This window comes from Protopterus annectens, chromosome 2.part1 (genome assembly GCF_019279795.1).
Source record: "Protopterus annectens isolate FY-2018-M chromosome 2.part1, PAN1.0, whole genome shotgun sequence".
Classification (NCBI taxonomy): Eukaryota; Metazoa; Chordata; order Ceratodontiformes; family Protopteridae; genus Protopterus; species Protopterus annectens.
In genome coordinates this window covers 264,871,314-264,897,804 of record NC_056729.1, presented here as the reverse complement: position 1 = coordinate 264,897,804, position 26,491 = coordinate 264,871,314, and the positions used below count along the sequence as shown (strand labels likewise).

At 37.9% G+C, this 26,491-nt stretch overlaps 1 protein-coding gene across 1 annotated transcript in view; it reads left to right on the top strand.

Annotated features, from left to right (window-relative positions):
* Positions 1–26,491, top strand: part of SLC39A8 (solute carrier family 39 member 8) — an 895,133-nt gene that overhangs the window by 197,911 nt on the left and 670,731 nt on the right. The window lies entirely within an intron of this gene.

Sequence of the window (26,491 nt, the reverse complement as noted above, 5' to 3'; positions counted from 1 at the left end):
TATGCAAAGTTATGGAATGCATCAGCATGGACCTAATAAACAAGGACATAGTGAATCTCCAAATTCTGGATTCCACACAATTTGGTTTTGTGAAGGGTAGATCATGCCTGCTCAACCTGGTCGACTTCTTTGAGTCAGTCACCAGATCTGTGGATGAAGGCAAAGTGGTTCATACAGCCTACCTTGATCTGGCCAAGGCCTTTGATTCCATTACCCACTCAGGAATCATAGAAGAACTCACTAAGCTAGGCATCAACCCCTATATCACTAAGTGGGTTGCAAACTGGCTCACAGATAGAACCCACAGTGTGAAAGTAGCTGACTCCAAGTCAGACTGAGTCCCATAAGGTTTGGTCCTGGATCCTCTCCTGTTTGGTATCTACTTCTCTGAAGTCCAGGCCAACACAAAGGGACTCTGGCTGACAAAGTTCACAGATGATTGCAAGTTAGGAGCTATTATTAACTCCCCAAGTGATGTTGACATCCTGCAGAAAGGCCTCACTGAGACCAACGACTGGTGTCAGAACCATGCCCTTAAATTCAATGCCGAAAAAAGTGTTGTCATCCTCTTTGGGAAAAACCTGGTTCCCATGAATTACCACCTTGATGGTAGTCCACTGAACACAGAAGGTGCTATAAGAGATCTAGGAACACAGGTTGACAGCAGCCTCTCTTTTGACCACCACATTGCCACTGTGGTCAGAAAGTCCTTCTATGTGGAACATGTCATTACTAAGGGTTTTGCATTTAGGAAGAAAGAGGTCATTGTCTCCCTCTGCTCTTCCCTCATTAGGCCAGTCGAGTACAATGCCCCATTTGGCATGTACCTCACTAGACATCTGCAACAACTGGAGAGGCTGCCAACGTACCTCACAAAGAGGATCCTAGGCCTTAAACACTTGTCCTATATGGACAGACTCAAAAAACTCCGACTATTCTCTGTTTCATATCACCTACTTAGAGGCGATCTCTGCTTGACTTAAAAAGCCATGTCTGACCCAGCTCTGTTAGAAATGCTACATCTAAAGAAATCTCAATCCCTCCACACCACACGCTCCAGAGACCTCAACCTCATTACCACAATCAACAGAACGTGCTGGAGGGACAGGTTCATAACCCAGAGACTGCCCATGCTATGGACTAGACTTCCCATACATGTCAAACAGAGCACCTCACTGGCCCGCTTCAAGAGAAATCTTGATGAGTGGATGGGAAATAGAAAATTCACCATGGGGATCACTCCCTGTGTCTCTACTCGACAGATCCAGTGACTCTACTCGACAGAAGCATTGAGACCTAAGGTCGGGTAGCATGATGCCAGGGTAGTCCTATGGGCTAGACTTGTAAAGGCTCCAGGGCCATTAGCCTAGTACACACTTATGAACCTATAATAGCTTCACAGAAATTAATGGGAAGAAAGTTCAGGTAAAAGGTGTTTTAGGGTGTGAAAGTGAAAGGGTGATATATGGACTAAGATGTCCATGTAAAAAATTTACATAGGGGAAAGTAAAAAAAGTTTTTTTGGCTAGGTTGAAAGAACATATTGGGAACATTAAAAAGGGTAAGGTGGAAAATCCTATAGCCCTTCATTTTCAAAAATTCCATGATGGTAATCCATTGGGATTCCAAGCTACTAGTTTGAAGCAAATAGGTAATGAATGCATGAATATAAGTGATATAAAAAAGAAATTATGGAAAAATTAATCAATTTTTTTATTTTAAAATTCAATACTTTGTCCCCTGGTGGTCTTGATATGGAATGCAATTGGAAATGTTTTTTGTAAGTATTTCATCTGTTTTAATTGCTTAAGTGGGTAATTGTTTAATTGATATGTGTATTTAAGGGGTATATGGGAAAAATAAGTTATACACTTTAAAGGCTTAACATCCGAGGCACCAGAGATTTCACGTTTGTTTGTTGTTTTAATAAAGTCTCTCAGTGTCTTGGAGAACTGTCCATCCATTTGCCTTGTGGTCTTGGTTTGTTTTGGATTTGATTATTGGTGGTTGCACAGTTTTTCTAACTGCTTTTTTTATTTTGTCTTCCACATAATAACTCTCCTTCACTGTAGGACACAATCTATGCCAGCTGATAATTCAGAGCTTCCTTTGCAGTATATTTTTGAGCTTCTCATCCACTTTACGAGGCTTACTTTATATCATGAATCTTCACACACTCTGTAGGGATTTTTGCTAGTTCTTGATATGTAAATTATCATCTTAGCTTTCACTGGCATTTCTTGGTAATTATGTTTTGTAAGGGCTTTTATGTAGCCTGTCTTCCCTTCCCTGCTACTTTATCAGCAGTCTCTAAGCGCTACCATGCATTTCAGACATTCTGTATTCAATCTGATAGTGAACAACTGATTGAGGTCTTTACTGGATATATGAGCTACTGCCTGGCAGGCAAACTTTTGCAAGGTACTGATGGAATTCCTTTATTCCAAAAATCAAAACTAGCTTCTGTTTCATTTTGTGAACATTTTTTTCAGTGCAGGGGCAAGTGTTATTGAAGTGTAAGCAGTAGATATTTCTTCACCTGAAGGCATGACATGTCAAATCACAACTAGAGTGTCTCATGAAGAAGAATTACAAGGTAATATAAGCTGCAAGCTTTGCTCATAATGCACAGGTACGCTCTCATGTGTATTTTTTTTTTATATTTCCTTAATGCATTCTCTCTTTGGTATTTATAGAATTTGTACCAGGACACCAGTAGTATATTCTGATTAGACACATATAATAGTTTACTAAACCAAGAAATACTTTCAACTCTTTCATTCAAGTGAGATGGGTTGGGAGGGGAGAAGAGCATAATGGATAGCTTTCATGTTTTTAATCAAAAGACAGATTTCTGTTAAGCACTATATGTTATTTTTGTTTGTTCTCATCATAGTTTTACAGTCTCTGCAGCACTTTCTTCAGGTTGCAGATGAGCTTGCGTTTTGTTAGTGACTAATAAATCATAGTGGTACTACTGTAATTCTTTGAACTGGAAGGTGGAGAACTAACACTTAATGGAAATCTGTTATACACAAACTGGTTTGAGCACCTATGTTCATCCATCTATTCACTTCCCCTTTTCCCATTTTTGCACATGGGCTTGTGGTGCCACTTAAACAATGACTATTATGTACAGTCAAGGTTCACACTGCCAGGTGGCTAGCCCTGCCGTGATTGTTTTTCCATACCATAGACACACACACCCACTCACCTATGTCCTGTTTAGAGTGTCCAGTCCACCTACTGCATATCTTTGGAGTGTAGGAGGAAATTGGAGCACCCTTAGGAAACCCATGCGAACACAAGAAGGACAAGCAGACTCTGCACACAAGAAGCTGTGCAACTATGTATGGTTACATATTTCTTACAGTCATCATGAAGCAGTAGTTGTGGATAAGCAGATGCTAAATGTTGGAGGGAAAGAACTAAAATGCAGGTGTCTGAATGGATTTTCTGTAAAAAATTATTTCAGGCATTACAACTGACAAAATGTATTTCTGTATTTCAGACCATAGGTTCATAGGTAGATACTAGGCCATCTGCCCTAGGGCATTTATAAGCCTAGCCAGAGTGTATTTGGCTTCCGCCTCCCTATTTGATTAGCCTACTGTGCCTCTGTAAAGTAGGTCACAGAAGGTACCCTTTTAAGATTAGTTTACTGTGCCTCTGTCTAGCAGGGACACAGAAGAGATCCCAGGGGTGAATTTGCAATGTCCCATCCACGCGTCCAGATTTCGCTTGAAGAGGGTCAGCGAGGGGCTGTGTCTAACATGAATTGGGATTCTATTCCAGAGTGAGGGAAGCCTCTGGGAAATGAATCCGTCCCTCCAGCATGTCCTATTTATTTTTGTGCTGAGGTTTAAGTCCCTGGAGTGTGTAGCTCTAAGGGACTTGGATTTTTTGAGGTGGAGCATGTCTATTAATTCTGGGTTTGACATGGCTTTGTACGTCAGGCATAGATTGCCTCTGAGTAGGCGGTAAGCAACTGAGTAGAGCTGGAGTTTCTTTAGTCGAGCTGCATAGGACATCTGTTTGTAGCCCATGATCCTCTTGGTGAGGTACTTTTGGGGTCTCTCCAGTTGCTGCAGGTGTCGGGTAAGGTACATCCCAAAAGGGGCATTGTATTCAATTATGGGCCTGATGAGTGATGAGTAGAGGGGCACAATGACCTCTCTTGATCTAGATGCGAACCCTTTCGTGATAAGGTGGGCTATATAGAAGGTCTTTCTAACCACTTTGGCAACGTGATTATCAAAGGAGAGATTACTATCTATGTTGGTCCCCAAATCTCTAATTACTTCTTCCGTACTTAATGGATTACCACCTATGTGGTAATTTGTGGGCACTTTGTTTTTCCCAAAGGGGATGACTATGCATCTTTTAGCATTTAGCTTGAGGCTGTGGCTCTGGCACCAAGCATCCGTCTCTGTGAGACCCATTTGGAGGATGCTTGTGTCAGCTGGAGATTCGATTATGGCCCCCAGTTTGTCGTCATCTGTGAACTTTGTCAGCCATAATCCCCCCGTGTTAGCCTGAACCTCAGAGAAGTATATACCGAACAAGAGAGGTCCCAGAACTGAGCCCTGTGGGATGCCACTTGTAACTGGTTTGGATTCGGACATGGCACCTGCGATTCTGACCATGTGGGTTCTATCTCTGAGCCAGTTTGCAACCCATCTTGTGATATAGGGGTTGATATTTAAGCTGGTAAGCTTATTTATGATGCCTGAGTGGGGTATTGTGTCAAAGGCTTTTGCGAGGTCCAGGTAGGCTGGGTGGACTACCTTGCCCTCATCTATGGCTTTGGTAACTGTTTCAAAGAAATCAACTAGGTTTAAGAGGTAAGATCTGCCCTTAACAAAGCCGAATTGGGTAGGGTCCAGTGTCTGGAGGCTCCCAATGTCTTTGTTTATGAGTTCCATGATAATACACTCCATAGCTTTACAGACCAGACTAGTCAGGCTTATGGGGTGATAGTTCCCGGGGTCCATTGTGGCACCACCTTTGTGGTGTGGGACCACTGTAGCTGTACGCCATTCTTTGGGTACATATCCTGTAGTAAGGCTAAGTTTGAACAGTGACTTAATGTGAGGGTTCAGTTCTTCTTGGAGCTCATGTAAGACACAGCCTGGGACACCGTCCAGTCCCATAGATGCTGTGTTTTTTGCTTTGGAGAGGGCAGCTTTCACCTGTGCATCTGTGATGTCAGGGAGGTTATATTCAGTTGGGGTAGGCATTTGCTCCTTTGGGGGGGAAGGTGGGGAGAAGTTTGCGCTGAATCTGTCTGCCAGGATGTTGACTATGTCTGTAGGTTCAGTATATTTTGTACCATTATGCAACAATTCAGAGCATATCTGGGAGTTTCCACCCATATTCCTGACATAACTAAAGAAGGCCTTGTGATTATCTTTAGTGTCTAGGGCAATTTTTCTTTCGAAACTGGCCTTTGATGATTTTATGATGGATCGAAGTTTCTTGCTAATACTGATCAGAGATGCCTTTCCTTTTTGGGATTTTGTTCTGTCATGTAGTAGCTTCCTCCTTCTGTTGTATAGCTTATTTATAGCCGGGGTCCACCAGACCGGTCTCCTGTTTTTGGAGGAGTGAGTCTTGGTTTTATTTGAGATAGCACGATCCATGCATTCCTGCAGGTGCTCATAGAATGCATTTGTAAAGGATTCTGTGGATTGGGCTGTATTATCCTCTGGCCCGGGGGCTTTGAAGGATTCCACCTCAGTCTTGAGAAGTGCAAAGTTGGCTTTTGAGAAATTCTTTACAGTGATTTCCTTGGCTGGGGGTGGGGACGGGATATGGATGCCCAGGGAAATTTGTTTATGGTCTGATCTTACCAATGAGGGGTTTACCTCTGGTGTGGAACACAGAGTCCCCATGTTGGTGATGACCAGGTCCAGTATGTTGTTCCCTCTTGTGGGAGTGGTGACCAGTTGTTCCATTGCGTTAGAGTTTATAAATTCAAGGAACCATTGGGCGAGGGTGTTTGGGCTTGAGTAGTTTTCCCAGTCAATGTTTGGGTAGTTGAAGTCACCCAATAACATACTGTTTGGAGAGACCTTCATATTCTCCAGTGTTCTCAGGAATGCCAAGTGGGGTTCCTGTAATAGGGAGGGTGTTCTGTAGCAGGCTACAAACCGAAAGGCAGTTTTGCCCACTGTTAGTTGCACATGGATGTTTTCTGATGCTTCGTGCAGTGCCACTAACCTGGAGGTGTAGGTATCTTTGATGAATATAGACACTCCCCCTCCTTTTGTGCTTCGGTCCAAGTTTTGGGGCCGAAACGCATGGTATGAGTTATAACCTGGTAGTGCTGGGGTGCTCTCAGGAGCCTTGAACCAGGTTTCTGTTACTGCACAGACATCGATTTTCTCCATACTGAGGAGAGCCTCGAGTGCATGCATCTTGAGGTTTAGACTTCTGGCATTGAGTAGCATTACCTTTAGTTTTTTTATCCTTGGGTTGTCTATGGAGGTGGGTTTGTCCTTTGAGCCTTGCCTAAAAAAGGCACTATGGGGGTGGCAAGAGCCTTGGCCAGTATACGAAAGCCTAAGGGTGACAGGTTCAAGCCGTCCCTAGCGAAGCAACGTGGCTTGTCGAGCATGTCATCCGAGGCTGACAGACACTGGATCCCCTTTGAATGACACCAATACTTTAGCCAATTGTTGAAACTGATCATTTTGTCTTTATACTGTGGCATCATTCTTGGTGAGGGCAAGATGCTACTCAAGGTCAGGGTCACACCAGCCTGGGCTACATGGTCAGAGATCTCCTCTGTCTCTTTTCATGTAGTCCAGGGAGGTACATCTCAGGTCATTCACACCAGCATGGACAATGACGGAGTCATACTTGTACTTGCTTTGGAGTGACCTGAGTGCTTGCGTTATGTGGCGGATCCTGGCACCCAACAGGCAGCTTACAGTGACCTTCTCCTTGTTCAGTCTGGTGAGCGGGACGTCAGTGTGCTGGACAATAGAGTCCCCTATAACAAGTGTATTTGGTGTGTTGTTTGGCCTTAAGGGCTGTGACTGTGGGGCACACTGATTTTGTGAGATATGTGATTCGTGGGTATTGTTGAGGGGTGGCTGTTGCTTGGATGTCTGCTTAGGAGGTCTTTGCTGTTTAGGCAGATTTTTATTTAGAGCCTCCGAGTATGTTTTTGTGTGTTTATGTGTTGGGTATGCAGATGCAATAGGTCTGTGTGAGACTGGATTTGTGGTGTGGGTGGTTACCTTTTCCTGCTGACTGACTGTGCCAGTCTTGGGTTGAGAGAGCTCTTCCTCCAGTTTGGCTGTGTAACTGCATCTCTCACATGTATTAGAGTTTGTTGGAAGGAGGAGAGGGTTGTCTGTGTACATAAGGCAATTGTAACATTGCCTCAAAATTCCCAGATTCACCAGCTGGACTGGAGAGTAACCTTGAAACTGACCTTTGGACATACCAGATTAGTATAGGGAACTGTTTTTTTACTGATCAGATTAGGGAAGGGAACTGATTTTTCACTTGATCAGGAAGGACCAATCGGGAGCCTAATACTTATGAGAAGTCAAGGAGGGTGTAGTGCTTTAGTTAGTTAGTGTTTCCTTATAAGAGCTGAGCTAGTGCAGGGCTTTAGAAAGAGAATAGAGTGATTACTTTGAGAGTTTGAACAGTTCTAAGGGAAAAAGTGAAGAGCAGACTTTGTGGAGCCTGGAATAGTTTAAACCTGTTTAGGCAGCGCTGCCCAACGCTGCTTAGTGCGCAAAACCGCGCAAAAAGAGAGTTGTAGGGTTTTAAGAGAGAGAGATCAAGGAGTTTAGAATTGACCCAAAATGGCCAATAAAACTACAGCTTCTAGGCAGTAACCACTCCTCCAGGGACAGGCAGGCTGTTCAGTGTTAACCACTCCCACTGGTGAACACAGAGACTTCCCTTTAGCCCAAGCAAGCACTGGCCTTCTCGAAACTTCCAAACAGTTCAGAACAGCAAATCTGTAACTGAACTTTCTTAACTTTCAGAAAGTGGGAAAAAAAGCAAGATTTTTTTTTTCTTTTTGTTGTAGTTTAAAGGTAACAGAGATACACAAGCAGCAAAAATAATCACAACAGTGCAATAAATGACCCCACACTTGAGTGCTAGGCCAAAATCAGGTAAAATGCAGTTTTTAGAGAAAAAACGATTTTAAATTAAGTGCAACACAGGAAGATCAGTAAACAGGCTCTAGATGTGTTCCAAGTACTGTCACTATTACAGATATAAAGTTTAGCAAGCTGAAAAATGCCAAAAAGTAGGGGGCAAAGCAATAAAACTTAAAAAAAATCAGAAGAAAATACTTAAAATCACAAAAGTGGCTCCTTTTCTTCTCTCAGCGTTTTCTTCCCTTGGTAGGTGCTTCAGCAACAACTAGCAGGCCTGAAATAAATAATAAAAATTTTTATTTTGAAAGATGTGTACAGCAACAGTATGTTGCAAGTTAGATAAGGCTCATAGTACTGTTTTGTTATGAAACAAAGGAATATGATAGTATGACATTGTTTTACTGCATGTTCTACAATGGATATAGCCTTGTTTGTGTAACTGCATGGATGAAATCCTGGGCATGTAGTACTGTAATGACAGAATGTGCTGAGATGCAACAATATGGGTAGGTTCTGAATAATAATTGCATATTTCTACACTCAATCAAGGAAGTAAGTTATGATTCAAAGGAATTTTCCAGAATAACTTTTTCCCATGCACTTGGCATTTGTAGTTCTGCTATGTTAGTCTAGTTTTAGATTACATAAAATGTAACAAAACAATCCAGATGACCACCATGGCTTAAAACAGGTTTATTTAGACGAGTGCTTTCACGTAGAATAAGCCACGCTTTCTCAAGTCTTGAGTAAAACAGTAAAAATCCATGCATATTTTATATCAAAAACACTATCATTTAACTAATTAAATACATCATTAAAAATAAATCCAACCCTTAAAATACAGCCATTAAGTCTTCAGCTAGTATTACATCTTATTTAAGTGAGCGAGCTTCAAGCTCAGTTTTAATACAGACGTAGTTGTTCAGCCCAGGGTATACATGAGCTTGCAGCTTTAATATCCACTTTAATTAAATTATTTCAATTAAGTTGTTTAAGTTACCCCCTCTCTTGTCATTATTAACATTTTGTAAGACTCTAAACTTAAGGTTATGTGAAGGGAACTTCATTATATGTTTAGCTGAAGCATTTAATTTGTTTTTATTTTTTACATCATACATATGCTGATAGATTCTGTCTCTGAGTCTTTTCTGTGTTTTCCCTAAATAGAAACATGCACATGCAGTGCACTCTGCCATATATATTAAGCTAGTTCTTCTACAAGTAGCATAGAATCTAGGCTGAAATATGAAGGACAAAACAGGGTGTTTAAATTATTGTACAGAAGAAACATATTGACACATTTTACACTTGTTGCAAGGATATGTTCCAAGCTTCAGTGGGGACACACTGTTTTTACCCAATCATTACAAAATAACTGTTTTAAGTTGCTCTTGTTCTTCTCTGCAAAACTAGGCACTCTACCTATAACATTTTCTGTTTCTTTATCAATTATCAGGAAGTGCCAGTTAGTTTTAATTATATTACAAACCTTGCTAGTATCACTAGCATCCTTAGTAACAAAACATACTTTGTCATTATGCTTAAAGTTCCTTTTTACAGTTACATTCATTGCTGGCTTTACACTGATATAATGAATTCCTTTACTGCTATCAGCAGTTTCATTCTTTACAGTTTGAAACACAGTTTTATCATACCCCTTCTCCAGAAATAGTTGCTCCAAATAATTAATTTATTTCTCTTTATCAGTTTGCACATTGCATATATTGCTAGCTCTAATCAATTGCCCTTTGATAATATTTGGGAAAATGTGCTTAGGATGCATGCTATTATGAACTAAGAGACTATTGTTCCAACAGTCTTTTCTGAAGAGCCTAGTATTAATTTTACTCAAACTATACACAGAGACATCTAAGCAGTCTATTTCTATAAGTGAGAAAGATATAGTAAATCTCAAGAAATCCATTGTAGACTCCAAGTACATGATGAAATCAAACAGTAGTGATGGCTCCCCTTCCCACAACATAAAAGTGTCATCGACAAAGCGTCTATACATCTTAATATGTTTACTGTACACACTGTTGAATAAATACTGTTTTTTCCCAGCAATAAACTACCATGTTCACATATGAATTTGCACAGGGGGTGCCCATGGCAATCCCCCCCCCCATTTCTGCAAATATATATTACTATCATATACAAATATATTGTTGGATAATATTACATCTAATAATGTGCAAATCAACATGATTTCATTTGTATCGCTGATCCCCATTTCTTTCAGTTCACTTCTTATTGCTTCAAATCCATACTCATTGGGTATGCAAGTAAACAGACTTTGTACAACAAGGGTAACCATATAGCAACTACTTAGCCCTGATGTTTCATTTTATCCCCTCAGGTCTCTCAAAAAATGGGACGTATCTTTGAAAATAGTGGGAATCTGCCTTACTATAGGTCCTAATTTACTCTCCACATATATTGAAAGGGCTGTGTAGCCCAGCCCCCTCCATCTACAGTTGGTCTTAATGGTGGTTTGTCCAAACATTTATGTATTTTAGGCAACCCTTTGATGTAAGGTATCCTGGGGTGATCAGCTGTGAAGAACCTATATAACTGCTCATCTATTTGTCTGCACATTAACAAATCATATAAACATTCATTGATGTTGTTGTTGTTGTTGTGTCTTTCGGCTTTCCCCGGTTAGGGGTCGCCACAGTGGAACTCAGGTCCGCTAATGATTATTCATTGATATTTTTAACAATTTTCAGATACTGAACATGTGTTATTGGGACATATATATCTATAACACTCAACATTTCCTTCATAGAACGAACATAGTCACCCCTATTCAAAACAACAGCCCCTCCTTTATCTGCAGGTCTTATACTCAAGGCTTGATTGTTCTGCAGAGAGCGTAAGGCATGTCTTTCATCTTGCGTAAGTTTATGAAAAGAGCCTCTGCTACTAGTATAGAAACTATTATAAATTTCATTTTCACAAGCTCTTATAAAAGATTCTACATGGCATAGCAGGTGTAAAATTACTTTTTGTTTTACAAAATCTAGTACTGCTCTGTCTGCCATCATTTTTAAAAATCAATTTAAATGCCACATTTCTAGCAAACACTCTTAAATCAGTCAACAATTCACTTACTTCAGTACATGCAGAGGGTATGAAAGTCAAGCCCCTGTTTAACACAGCTTTTTCAGCTTCAGTTAGACTATAGTCTGACAAATTAATTTCAAGTTTATTCACTGTCTTTGTCTCCTGTTCAGAGTTGTTCTCTCTCCTGAGAACTTCCTTTTTCTTCTTCCTCTGCTGATTAAATGCTGCTGTTGTCTCTGCACATTGTGCTTTGTTGGTAATGGTAAAAAAACGATCAAGAGTTAGTGGAATAAGCTGTTTAGGTCTTGCCCCCTGTAAGACCTGATTGTTAGCTTGCTGGTTAGGCAAAGGAGTTATACCAATTTCAGAGGGTGTTTGGGACACATTAATTCATTGAGAAATAACATTCTGACACTTCTCCTGCATTTTAGTAAGCAGAACTGGTGAGGGCATTTCTGTTGCACTTGATGTAGGTGCTCCTACATCCTCTACTCTAACATCATTGTTATTAGAGCTTGCAAAGTTAGAAATATTTCGTGGCCATGCAAACTGTGATGCCCGTGCCCTGGCCCAGCAATCAAGGAGCCTCAATCCTCACCACTAACACCAGAGAGGGAGTCTCATATATGAGAAAAGGATAACAAATACACACAGTAAATTACAATTTACCTTAAGTGCACACAAAGATCACAGTCAGTCTAGGGCTGGTTGCTCCCTTGCTCTCCAGGTCCCCAATAAAACTCCCCACTGGCACAGCTATAGCATCCAGATCTCAACCTAGCAGGCAAGCTAACTTCCAGTACCCCCTCCGTCGAACCAGTACTTCATGTCCCTGCCCAAGTAGCTGACACACACACACTTTGAGATAAGTATTTATACAACTTCACAGACACTCCTGGGAAAGGCTGACACAGATTCTCCAGCTGTGCCCCTTTACCCAGACTATACAGTAGTAATTACTGCCATCACCAGCTAATAATTATCGGCTATCCAAAGGCCCTTAAAAAGGTGTCCAATTATTACTGTGCAATATTATTGTCCACTAGTAGTGTAACTTAAGCAATCAAGGCTTATTGGAAGGGCTTAGTACAGGATCACTTATAAGCATGCAATGTATTCTAGAGCTTAACTTATCTCTACATAAACCAGCCACAGTTAAAAGGTTTTAAAATATTTAATAATAAATACTAAAAACACAAGAAAATACTACTATACCACAGTGCCATTCAAGAGTTCGGAGATCACACAGAAACTTAAAATAATTCCATAGTACAGTTCTGACATAACAGAAAAACACTTAGTCTAATCTTTTCTAATTTCCTAGCTATTGCTACAAGAAAACACACTTCTAAGATAACTTACTTAAGAGAGCATAAGGCAGTGCTGAATTAGATGTCCAAGATCAAAATGCTTACAGTCTCTCTCTGAGCAATAATTTTTAAAATCACTAACAAACATTTCTGCTGGGCTCTCCCAGCTTACATCATTCTCATTTAGTTCCCATTACATAATTTCTTTGACACTTAGCCTGGAGTTCCCAGGCCAACAAGCTACATTATTTAGCAAGCTAACACCTGCTTAGGAAGCTACAACAATAAAAAACATTTCACATGTACACTCTAGTAATTATTCATTAAGTTAAAACAATAGAAAGAATGTGCTAGTCCAGACAGAATGACCCCGGGCTCTACATATCAAAGGATAGATTTTAAATAATTTTAACTTCAAAAGAAAGATTTGAAATGCTTGACTTAGTTTTCCTTATAGCAGATGGCAATGTTGCTACAATCTTGAAGTTCACATTTTGCAGTATTTTCTCTCATTTAAGAAACAAGCATGTATTTTACATTTATATTTACAAATGCCAGAATTTTGTATCAAATTCTATTTGTCTAGGCTGGCAGCCTTCATCCTTCTCTACCAGTCTTCACACAACCACATGACCAAGGCTAAAATCCATAAAGTCTCTTTGTAGTTTACGTTGTTTGGTTTGCCTCAGTCTATTCTCATACAGTGCAACATTCATATGCATATTATTCAAAGCACTAGTATAGGTCTCCCCTTCAAACTGCTCTACAATGTCACAATATTTTTGTTGTATACTAGTGCTTAAGCTCAGTTCAAATGGATCAAAATAATCTATGAGCAGCTGCATGTACTTTCCACTCATTTCCAAGTTCAATTGCTGCCACTGCTTCAGCAATGCAGGGTGGGTTTCACCGTAAGTAGGCATACATAAAACCCTCATACCCCTTGGAACCACATTAAAGTGAAGGCAAGCTTCCAAATGTTGTTTCTGCCAAGTAAGGCGCTTATACTTAAAAATGTCATTCTCTAAATCTTTTACCTTCTGCATGAACAACTGATATCCATCTGGTCTGCTGTGCTCACGAGTTCCAGGATTCCCTTCAAAACTCATAGTTAAAAGTTGATTATCTCCTCTGGTTAAAATATTTTCCCATTTAGACTGCAATTCATTTACCTTTGGAACATAGTCTAGCTCAATGGATGTATTGTCAGCCATGTGACTCTGCTGGTACACAATCTGCCAAAAAGCACAAAAACAAATTACCAGCAATAGTCCAAAGATCATCCAAAAATGAAAAGTCAATGTAGCAAAAAAATCCAGATGACCACCATGGCTTAAAACAGGTTTATTTAGACAAGCGCTTTCACGTAGAACAAGCCACGCTTTCTCAAGTCTTCAGTAAAACATTAAATATCCATGCATACTTTATATCAAAAACACTATCAATTAACTAATTAAATACATCATTAAAAATAAATCCATCCCTTAAAATACATCAATTAAGTCTTCAGCTAGTATTACATTTTATTTAAGTGAGCGAGCTTCCAGCTCAGGTTTAATGCAGGCATCGTTGTTCAGTCCAGGGTATACATGAGCTTACAGCTTTAATGTTGTTGTTTGTCTTTCGGCTTTTCCCGGTAAGGGGTCGCCACAGCGGAACTCCGGTCCGCTAATGATTGGCAGTAGATTTTTACGAAACGCCGAGGTGCCAGCTCAACGCCCAACCTTCAACGAAGGCACGCCCATTTACGCACACATGTCTTTCAAATGCTATCCAACCGCGCAGAGGACATGCAGACTCCACACAGAAGGCACTCCCAAGCCAAGCTGAGAATTGAACGGGAGAACCTCTTGCTGTGAGGTAGCACTGCGGCAATACAGCTTATATCCACTTTAATTCAATTCTTTCAATTAAGTTCTTTAAATTACCCCCTTTCTTGTCATTATTAACATTTTGTAAGACTCTAAACTTAGTTATGTGAAGGGAACTCTATTATATGCTTAGCTAAAGCATTTAGTTTGTTCTTCTTTTTACATCATACATATGCTGATAGATTCTGTCTCTGAGTCTTTTCTGTGTTTTCCCTGTATAGAAACATGCACATGCAGTATACTCTGCCATATATATTAAGCTAATTGTTACATAAAATCACGTTGCTGCTAATCTTGCTTTGTGTCTCAGTGGATTTACTGAAGACAGATGGTAATAAGGAAACTCTTAACACTAAATCAGTAATACCATTCAGTATGGTGATTAGATCTTTCACTCTAGGTATCAGATATATTTCTTTATTATTAGCAGCAGAGTTCAAAGGTTACCTGTAATCTACAGACATTACCCGAATTATCATGTTTTACTGCTGAAATGTTAGATGCTGTCCATTCAATGTGATTCACTGGACTGATAATTTCTCTTCCTAATTTTTGATACTTTTAGCTGCTTATTCATTTATTACAAGTAGCAGGTGTTGATGCTTACAGGACTTCAAGAAGCATTTTGATTCACCAAAATGGAAGCTTTCTCACCATGCAGTGTGTCTTGTCTTACAGTAAACACCCAAACATGCATTTGTAGTCTGTTTTCTATATACTTTTGCTCATCAAACATAGCATGAATGAATGAACTTTATCTTTTAACAGTTTAACACAAGCGTCTGTACCTGTTCCTGTCAAATAAAACATACCTTTTGCATTTCGCAGCATACTTAAGCCATAATCCAAACATATACTGACAAATTCCCTCCAGTATAGATCCTAAATTTAGTTGTTGTGGTATATAAAAGTTTCTGTGTAGGTGCTGAGTGAAACCTCTGCCATCTATGCATCAATATCCACTTCAATTAGTTTTTTTACTAGAAAAGTAGATATTAATTTTCCTTTATCATTTAACATGGGAAATCCTTGGCAATTCTGTTTCCTCTTTAAGACTGTATTTTTAGAGCTGCATCTTACTATGACATGCAAGTTTTGGTCTTTGAGGGCTGTGATTTTATTATTATAGAGCTGTATTTTATTAATTTGTCACTTGCCTAAATTTTAATCATGTGCATTGTGCCAAGTGATATTTCAAGTGTTTAATATCTCTGTCTACTTTTTCTTTTCTCAACAGTATGTCAAACGTTTTTGGCTTGGAAATAATAAATTCAGTTTGGATAACAGCTGTGACAGCCTTCACTGCAAATACCAGTAATGAATCTGTCTCTTAATGTTTCACCCATGTTTTCATAATTTTCAGTTTACTGGTCATTGTTTCAGTTCAGTCCATTTCACTTGTCTTCTGGTTGTGTTGAATAAAGTAAACTCTTTCTGCTATTATCAGTAACTTATGTTTAAAATGTCTCTCCAACATTTAATAAGGTTATTGTAAAATTTTCTTTTGATTTTAGTGACTGAACCAAATTTTGAACTAATCCATATCTACACATATCTATTCCACTGAGTAAAGTTACCATGTGCTCATTCACCTTGAAAAAGTTTTTTTTCTCTCAATGTACAATAGCCATTGCATTGTGAAGTATGGTTGTGCAAGTTGCACTTATTTGTAACAGTAGATGTTCAAATTCCTAACAGCTGCAGTACCCTTAGGATATATAGGTTGTTTCCTGTCCAGGGTACAACAACCAGCCAGCTTCAAAATGCTCCTTCACTCTGGCTGCTGATTGGCTAATTTCCAAGGAGGGAACTCTAGATTCATACTAAAATTTTCTTCAGGAATTTCTTGCTCATACATTGAGAGAGGAGACTTATAGCAACTAATAAAATATATACAGTAAAAAAACAAACACAGTTCTGCTTGATATCCCAGCTATACACAAGATGAAGGTGATGGAGCATGGGTGCAGATACTGCAGCAGTGAGGAATTCAAGACCCTTGTGACGCCCATGCACTGGCCCAGTAATCAAGGAGCCGCAATCGTCACCACTACCACCACTCCACATTGGGAGGATAACAAGTACACACACAGTAAAGTACAATTTCCCTTACGAGCACACAGAGATCACAGTCTGGGGATGGTTTCTCCCTTTCTTTCCAGATCTCCAATAAGACTCCCCATTGGCACAGCTATAGGGTTCAGCTCTCAGCTGAGTAGTCAAGCCAAAACCTCCAGTACCCTCTCTGTCCAACCAGTGCTTCGTGTCCCTGCCCAAGTAGCTGACACATACACACACACACACACACACACACACACACACACACACACTTTGAGATTTGGTTTATATACAAACACACACATACGCCTGGGGAAGGCTGGCACATGTTCTACAGCTATGCCCCTTTCCACCCAGGCTATATGGTAGTAATCCACTGCCACCAACTACCCTTATCAGCTACTATAAAGGCCCTTACCAAAGGGTGTTCAGTTTTACTGTGCAATATTATTATTATTCAATTAGTAAGTGTGACGAACAGCAAGGCTATTGGAGTGACTTTGTGCAGTATCAGTAAATACATGCAAGTACTCTAGAACTTAAATTACAGCCACAGTTGAAAGGTTTAAAAATATTTAATAATAAATAATAAAAACACAAGACAATGCTTATTACTTCCACACAATGACAGTACAACATTCAGAAATCTCAGAAAGCACTTTAAAACAATATTGTAGGCTAGTCTGACAAATATAGAAAACAGCTAGACTAATCTGGCTAAATTCCTATCTAACTCTAAGAGAAATCACTGTTCTAAATACTACTTGCATACAGATCAAGCAAGTGCTGGTAAGTGGATATTCTTACTAGATCCAAGACTAGATGCAAAATGCTGTGCTTTCTTTCTGATGGCCCTTAAATTAATAATACACCTTACTGCTGAGTCATTTCAGATTACATCATTCTTGACACCTCTGCTGAAGTTTCCCAGGTTCACAGAACTCAGAATTTAACATATCTTTGTAATCTTGCACCTGTCAGGAAGCTGCAGCAATAAAGGACACTTTACATGTAAAATCTAGTAGTTATCTCGGCCTTAAAACAATAGGAAGAATTTCCTTGACCAGACATACTGTCTCTGAGCTTGAGATCAAATACAATTATAAACTACTTTACTTAATAGCTTTCTTCCAGCAGGGTGCACTGTTGTTAAATGTTTGAAGCTCAGTACTACATATAGTTTAATCATGACATATAGTTCTCTTTACATTTGTAAAACAAGCCTGTGGATTATATTAATATTTACAAATGACATAGAATTATTTACAAAATTCTATCTAGCTAGGCTGAACCCTCATGAATGGAAACTGAATAAGGGGGGGGGGGGATCTTCACTTGTGGGGAACACCTGAAATAGATCTGTTTGCCTCCTTTCAAAGCAAACAACTAAACATGTTTTGTTCTAGGACTCTCTGCAAGCAAACCTGGAAGATAGGCACATTTTCATTCCCGTATGCATTTCCACTGATATCCACAATATTTCTGACGATTCAAAAGAATCCCTTCCAAAAGAAAATTGTGGTGATTCCCTTTGGCCCAGGCAACATTGGTTCTCCATTCTAATGGAACTGGTCAAGAGCAATGACTACAGGCTTTCTCACGGACTGCATGTACTCGCACAAGAGAGGGGATGTTTGGTATACCCCAATATCAGTCTACTTCAACTGACTGCCTGGCTGAGTCAGTTTTAATACCTTACTTCATGAGGATGAACAGCAGATACTAAAGGAGGCAGAAAACCCTGCTACTAGAAAATCCTGTGTTGGTAAGTGGAAGTAGTTTTCAAGTTGCTGCCTAACCAATAACCAGTGGCCCTTCAAGGATGATTTACAACTGGTGCTCATATATTTCTGTGAGTTAGTTTCATTTGGCCTCACTTATTCCTCTGTAAAGGTTCATCTTGTGGCCATATCAGCATGTTTGCCCATGGATCCTGCTCTTTCTTTTGCTTTTTGTGAAACAGTTTCTGAAAGGAACTGTACACCTGAAACCTACTCATAAATAGGTTGCTCTGCCTTTGGATCTCGGCTATGCAGTGGGACAATTGACTGTCACCTTTAGAACCTGCACATTGGTTCTTGCCTTGGAAAACTGTACTTATTATTCCTTTGACACTGGAAAGAAGAGCATCTAAGTTGTAGGCTGTCATGGTGAGTGAACTGTACCTGATTTTTCTATAGAGATAGGGTCTCCCTAAGAACAACCCCCCCACATTCATGCCCAAAGAGGTTTCAGAGTTTTCTTTAGCCATCAATCTCCCAGTTATCTTGATAGAATTAAGCCCTTTTTAGCTATTTAATTCTTATCAAGAGGCAAAAAAGGGACACCCTTTGTCTAAACAGATAAATAATTTCTGGGCGGTTGTCCTCAGTTATTGTTTTATTATTATTCCCACCATGACAAATCCATTGCAGTCAGTACCAAGACACATTTTACTAGAGCCTTGACTTCTTTGATGGCATACTGGAAGTGGGTGGACTCTAGAAGCATTCTAGAAGCAACTTCATAGCCTCTACACATACTTTTCCAGGGCATTACAAAACTGGATTAATTTTCTAAGTGCAGGCCAAACTTTGCTAGTACCATTCTCCATGGGTTCCTGGATCCATATCCTTTCTCCTCCTAGCATGGATAGGCTTTGGTATTCAACCTTTAAAGCTTAAGGGCTCCTTCAGCAGTGGGAATGAGGAACATAGTACATAAAGTTGTATGTTTGGTTTGGAGGATGGAGAAAGTATTTCTGTGAGAGGAGGCTTTTGTATCCAGTTCTTCGCTGCACTACTTTTAACATCCAGAAGTCTGAAACAACGTTTTGCCAAAGGGGAATGTTGAACGCCAGTTTTTTAAATTTTTTTGGGACAGACTTGTGGAGATATTGGCTGGGGAAAAGGGAAAGGAACACTGGTACAGTCATTGTGTACTATTGGTCCATCCCTTTTTCTGAAAACTCTCCCAGTTTTTTATTGTTACTCTCCAGTCTTCTCTTTTTTTCATTTTGTTTGCTACAAAAACTGATTTATTTGGCTTTTTTATGTAAGAGGGAGACATATAAGATATGTATTGGGCTACTTTAAATATCTTAGAAACTCCTTGAGTTAATTTCCCTCTTTTATTATACAGTTTGAGAACCTGGGCAACAGAAGAGCCAAATAATACCTCCTTATCTAAAGCTGAATCTATGATTTCAGACTCTATTTCCTCAGCAAACTTTAGGTTATGTACCTTGGCATATCTTTTCAACACTGTAACAGTGGCTGGCCTTAGAGGGTCTATATTGAAAACTCAAACGTTGACTTACCCGAACACCTAACTGCGACACATATTCAGTGAACCGCAAATACACCGAATGCTCTAAAACTGCGAAATTCAAAAACTCGAAATATCATAGTTATCCCATCCCACCGCCCGCTACATACTACCTAACTAAATAAACCACATAAATACACTAAACAAAACCCTACTTCTAACCCTACACTAAATCTTTCATATACCACCAAGTATGCACTTAACCCGCACCCTAACCCTAAGGTCCGTAACTATCGCACACTTACCTTAAAAAGCTATACCCAAACAAACTAAATAATCCACACACATACACTTAATAAAACCCTACTTCTAACCCTACACTAAATCTAACATACATTGCCATCTATGCACTTACTTTAACCCGCACCCTAACCCTAAGGTCTGTAACTATCGCACACTTACCTTACAGAGATATACCGCAGAAGGGCCATCCATGATGAATTGATGTTTTGGATTTCGCGTTTCAGGATGATCAATGTTTTTGTGGTTCGATGAAGACGTGTCGGCGTTTAGGTGTTTGGGTAAGTCAACGTTCGGGTTTTCAATATAGACCCGGCCCTAGACACAATATCTTCACCTTCTTCAAAGCATGTTTAGATACCTAAGATGGAAGATTAAAACAGTTTGGTTTAAAATAGAGCTTTCTTACACAGGAAGAGAGGAAGAGTGGAAGACAAATCCCTCTTATTGTCCATATGATATAGCATACATTTTAACATATATGCCTGGTAATTCAGAATTCCGAATGCTAACATGGAAAAAAGAAAACCTTCTCTTATCATATCTAATAACCTCTTAGAGCATGAAATCTAGACTAAGCTATAAATAATGTGGGGGGGGGGGGAATAGGGACAGTTTTTAAATACTGCTCTTACAAACATAAAAAAGTTGATAAAATAACAGGTTTTGCAGTAGCACAATTTTTTTTGAAGGGTATGAAATCTAAATCTTAAATGTCTGTCATTATTTTCTGAATTCAGTCCTCGATGATTTGCTAATGACTTGCCAGAAAACCACAATTTTATGAGAAACAGACCAAAATGTGAGGCATAAGTCTGGACATTCAGTGAAAATCTGTACAGTTGAAAGGTATTTCTCTTATCCATGTGGTACAACTTTTTGCCCTCCTTATCATCAGGTGGAGAGTTGGTAGTGAGCTCCAGCCAGTTACATTATAAAATGTAGGTGAGATGGCAGCTGAGTCTCCCTTAAGGTGTGAGAACAGATATTTATTACCCTGAGGTACCTTATACAGCTTATCTGCTTTTTTTAGGGATGGATGGCTGTGTATCAGGATGAGTGCAGGCAGCATTCAACAGATCCTCCAGGGCTGGCAGTATAGGAGGGATGGGAAAGGAATGGGGTACAGCCATTTGTAACATATATTTTCTCAGTTCAGGGAGAACATCTGTTTGTTAACAAATAAATACATCATTCATCTTGGTAATGGTCTGATTAAAAGAAAATTCCTCTATAGGAGGATAAGAATTAAAGCTTTCCTCACAATCTGAGAGTTGGGCTTTGGGAATCTGTGAAAGAAGCCCTATCTTTGTCAAAATCAGAATAATCAGAAACAGTTTCCTCAGAAGTGACTTGATTATAAGCCAATGAATTTTCATATAATGATTTTATTAACAAGGTAAAGTTGTTTGAGAAGCCATATTCTTCTAAAACTAGCCATAGATAATCCCAGTTCACTGAATCAAATGCACTATTTATGTCTAAGCTAATAACATTAATTTTGTTTTTTGTAAAATTTACATAATCAATTAAGGAAAAAATTATTTTGATGGTGTCATAAGTGTTCCTATCTTTTATAAAACCTGTTTGGTCCTCCTCTATCAGAAATGGTAGTAATTGTTTTATTCGAGCAGCATGTATTGCCATAAACATTTTATAGTCTCTATTAAGAAGTGAAATGGGTCTGTATGATGAACATTCACTGGGATTTTTACTTTGTTTCAGAATTGGTGATATTAGCATGTACTTCCAAGAAGGAGGGATGTCTTTACCATTTTAACTGATGTAAAGACATTCACTAAACGACAGCCTCATTAGATAGTAGTTTAAACATCTCTGGGGTGATATTATCTGTACCTGGAGCTTTGTTTAATTTTAGCTTCTTTACTTGAGCTTTAAGTTCTGTCATTGTTATTTGCTTAACTATTACTTGTACCTGCTCCTCTAATAACCTAACTTTAACATTGTTTTAAAGAAAAGCTTTCAGTATTGAATGTGTTTCTGTTTTCTCATTTTGATTATTATTATTATGAAATAATAACCAAAATGCTTCTAGTATGCCTTCTAAATCAAACACTTTCTTTTTTTGGTTTCTATATTATGTATTTCCTTGATTTGATTCATTTTAATCATTTTTTAGTCCTATTTGCTATTCTTCATTGGCTTTTAGAGTTCATTGAATAGGAACATAGTTTAATTTTTAAGTGTAACATCTCTGAGTATTTTCTATTAGTATCTTCCAGTTCTTTTATTAAGTTGGTGTTTCCATTTTAAATATCAAGCTTTCAATTATCCACTTTTGACTGTAATTCCATTAATTCCATATTCCACTGCTTTTGTTTATTTTATATCATCCCACCACTCTTCCATATAGATATGCCTTCAATGCATCCCATATATATATATTTCAGATACGTCTTTAGTAAGATTCATATCTAAAAATGCTTGTGTCTCTTTAATGTAAAATTCCTTAAATCTTTGAGATTTGTTATGTAGGATAATATTCTTTTTACTGATGTCCTTCTTTTAAAACATAAGTCTATCTCAAACGTTATGTTATTATGGTCCAAAAATGGACATGAAATTGTCTTGACTTTATTTAATTTAGTGGTTAAATCTTTTCTAATGTGTACTCTTATCTATTCTAGAGTATGTATTATGTCTATGAGAAAAATGTGTAAAGAATAGTGTACCTGGGACAGCATACTCAATTATGTCAACTATATTAAAAGATTCAACAAAATCAGATAACTTTGTTAAAGGTGATCTCTTATCTTGTCTATCTAAATCTATTAAAATAAAGGGCACAAAACAAGGCTGTCCTCTTTCCCCATTATTATTTGCACTAGTTATTGAACCCTTAGCAAGTAATATACATATGAATAAAAATATTGAAGGAATACAAGTAGACAACAGCCTAGAGCTTAAAACTCAACTTTTTGCTGATTATATATTAATTACTTTAAAGAGTAAGAATAGGTCTTTAAAAAGCATTATGACACTCAATTCAAACCTTTCACAAAATTTCAGGTCTTAAATTTAATGAGAACAAAACAAATTTATTGCTTATAAATACTAATAAAAATGATCTAAATAAAAAATACCATAAATATATCCCCATCGATAATACAGTCAAATACTTGGGAATTATAGTAACTAACAATCTAGATACTTCAATCGAAACAAATAGAGATCTTAAATAATATTAAAAATATAATACAATGATGGAATAAATTCTTTTTTGCAGTGGAAGAAAGGATCTATATAATTAAAATGATCATATTTCCAAAAATCCTTTGTCATGCAAGCTTCTTTGCCACCAGCAAAATCGTACCTAAAACAATTAAATGGTTTAATAATAAGATTCCTGTGGTATCCAGAAAAGCCAAGGATAGCTATGAAATATCATCTAGATGAATGGGATATGGGTAGCATAGGTTTACCAGACATAGAAGTATACTTACATTCATCTGTTATTAAAACAATATCATTATGGCTAAATACAAGATGTACATCAAAATGGAAGCTAGTTCATGAGACAATCTGACTAAAATCGGGATTTCTATTAAATAAATATACTGATTTCATATCAAACAATTTTATATGGCTGATGAAAGAATATATGATACTTAAATATAAAAATATAAGTTGTAAATACATTACTTATACATTAAAAATTAAAAAAAATCTTATTAATATCAATCTTGATATTAAAGCATGGTCATGTCTACTATATCCAGTAGCATACACACAAGGCAATATAATAATATTTGATATAGAAGTAGTCAAAATGCTTAAAGAAAAGGGATTAATATATTGGCATCAATTGGTAAACTCTGGAAAACTTCTAACAATAGACCAAATTAAAAGGAAATTAAATATGGAAAATAGTTCATGGCTACATATACAAGAATTAAGACAATATGTATTAAGCAAACAAGAAACAATGCAATCATCAATAAGAAAGAATGTTCCTAATTTCATAGAACATATAATATTACTAATGAATCAACCCATTAATGGAAAGGGATACTTATCTATTTATAAAACAAAATAAAAACCTATAATAATGACAAAATATAGGACTATTATAGATCAGTTAATGGGCAGGTACCAAATGATAGAGATAAAAAATGATTTATCTCTCCAAAGCAGACATCACGTTCATTGCATTGGAAACTCTTTGCATGGCAATTCATACACAGATCTTGCGTAACCCCTCATAAAATGGAACTTATGTTTAAGAAAAATATTGGCCATTGGAGATGTGATTTAACAATAAAAGCAGACTGGCAACATATGTTCTATGAATGCCATTTGATTAAACCATACTGGGATAAAATAAATTATTTTCTGAAAATGGTATTCAATGACAAATTCCAGATTTCTAAATCTCTTATTTTGTTTAATGTACCTGTACCTGACTGTGTACCAAGAACAAAATATATAATCTTGTGGACTCTCCTAGCCATTGCAAGATAGAACATTACATCGAACTGGAAATCCAAAGCTTCTCCACCTTTTAAGCAATACAGGAATATGTTGTCAGCAGTACTGTAAATGGAAATGAATGCTATTAAAGGAAAAACTGAAAGGACTACATTATATACAGCATGGCAAAAAGTAACTGAAATATTGGAGAGTAATGACTGTAGCAAATTATAATCAGGAAACAATTGTATAGAAAGTCGATTATATGTCAGTGATAGACACCCTTGTAAATACTTTAGTTTGGTTTTAATGTTGATATCTGTTTACTGCTTTTAGCTAACCTGTTTAAATAATTTGTAAGTACTTCACTGTCATAAATAATCTGTGCACGTCTTCTTATTTTTTGAAAATGAATAAAAATATTTTCAAAAAAAAGTGACTTAATTGGGAATTCCCAACTGTAAAGATTTCTGCATATCGGGATTTATTGCCTGTAATGACTGTCTAGTCAGGGTTAGGAACTTATCTTTTTTAACTTTGTCAGAAGAACAATGTTCTTACTAAGAGTTCCAGCAGAAGAGGACTAACTTGAAGGAAGGATGTCTGCCTAGAGGTCTGACTTGAAGGAAGGCTGTCTGCCTAGGGTAATGGTCTCTTGCCTCAGTTACCCTGAGAAGAATCGCCTTGAGTGTCTCCCAGACCCAGAGAATTTTTTTTTTCCATTCCAATGACAGACATTAGAACAGCTAAAGGGAAATGGCTGGCCCCTAGTTCATGCTGGCTGAAAGAACTGCAAGAGATGAAGCTGAAGAAGTGAGTGAATGGTATGAGGAACAGCCAATGGCAACTGCAGGTTTTACCCACTATAGGTGGAGGCAGAGACAGAGTCCACAACAATGTCAAGGAGTCCTTATTAAGTGATTTTTTCCTTTCTATGTACTGCCAAGGAAGAGCCAGCCTCACTGTAGTTAGTATCCATGCTGTAACTGGGTTAAAAGCTCCAAAAGTGGCAAGTGTAGTTGCAGTGAGTTGGTCGGAAGTTTACACCAAGAACACTCTCTGTATGCTGGAAAAACAAGGACTTCACTCGGGTGATGAAAACACAATTTATTCCATGATGTGATAAAAACTTCACAGCATTAGCAGCATATACAAAATAAAATGCATACTCCACAGTAACACAATATCCACAGTCAAGCTCTTTTGTCCATCCGGACTTCTTCAGAACTTCTGCCTTAAACAATGATGCCCACACCAAATAAGGATGATCTCCATCTTGGGAAGCTGAGCTCAGCTCTGACTTAAACCTGTAGATTCTGATATAAGTCATCTTTGGTTCAGAATGGACACAGTAATCATGTCTTCATGTATTTTTTTCTCTTTGTACTGTACTGAGAAGTAAAGGAAGAACTGCATTGCTTTCAAATTAAACATTTGTAATGCTATACATATTCACTGAAGGATTTTGAAGGTGGAATATATGATCACGCTGTAGTTTCAGCAGAATTTAGTCTTACAAAATATAAAACAGATGCAATAAATGTGTTGAACTGCATCTAAAGTTGGTAATGCTTTATGTATATGTTGCAGACACATTCTTGAACATCCGTTATATTTGTACTATGCATTTGCCCTCACTCATGGTTGAAGGAAGTCATTGGATCATTTCAACCACCAGGATAAGAAATATACAGATAAACAGTCTGCTGATATACTAAAATTTTTATATGTACATTACATTGTTTCCTCTCTTGCATTTTTAAAATATCTGTCATAAAATTAACACATACTAGACAAAGTAAAAATTATTTTTTTATATTTGTTATCTCAAGGCAGCTATGTATTTTACTGGAGTGTTACACCACTGAATAGATGGTACTGTGTATTTTCTTAGAATTTTAGACTGTGTAATATTTCATTCCTGAGGGAAAAATATAATGGAAGAAGATATAGAGGTGATGTATATGATATTGTGTGCATTTGCTGTTTGGATGCAAGTTAATAATGAAGTGCAGTTTGTATGTTAAATTAAACATTTTTATTTAATATAGCCATTCCGAAGCATGTCACATGCATG